Here is a 607-nt window from a genome sequence, read left to right on the forward strand (position 1 = left end):
CCTACTCTTACAAATCGTGGCGGAGAGAAAGACCCCTGGGTGCCCCATGGGCTCATCCGCAGCAGCAGCAGCAGCACCTGCTGCTGCTGCTGCTGCAGCAGCACACGCTGCATCTGGATGGTCCCTAAAGACTGAGAGGAACTGACTCTCTCGGGACGCCTTGATGCGCATACGTTGTCTGGCTAGCTAGCTAGCCAGCCAGCTAGCTAGCTAGCTAGCTAGCCAGCTAGCTATCTGGCTACGTGTGCTAGTGGCGTGTCTAGCTCTCTCGAGGCTATCAATGCAACTTACTGAATCCCTCTTAGCTAGCTAGCTAGCTGGCTGTCTGTATGATTAGCTGGCTAGCTGCACAGCTAGTTACTGTCGGCCTCAGCTAGATAGCTAGCCAGCCGGCTGCCTGCATGCTTGATGTGTGAGCACACCACCGAGCAGGGTGCTGCTACGCTAGCTGCTGCTGCTGCTGTTGTTACTGAGTTACTTGGCTGCTACTCCGCTAGCTGCTGCTGCTGTTGTAGCTGCTGCAGACTGTGTCGTGTTTCTCTATGGAGGCCACAGCTGCTGCCGCTGCCTGTGTGTCACTACAGCCCGACTGAAGGCATCTGATAAT

This window comes from Eimeria mitis, genomic scaffold (genome assembly GCF_000499745.2).
Source record: "Eimeria mitis Houghton genomic scaffold, Emh_scaff611, whole genome shotgun sequence".
NCBI lineage: Eukaryota > Apicomplexa > Conoidasida > Eucoccidiorida > Eimeriidae > Eimeria > Eimeria mitis.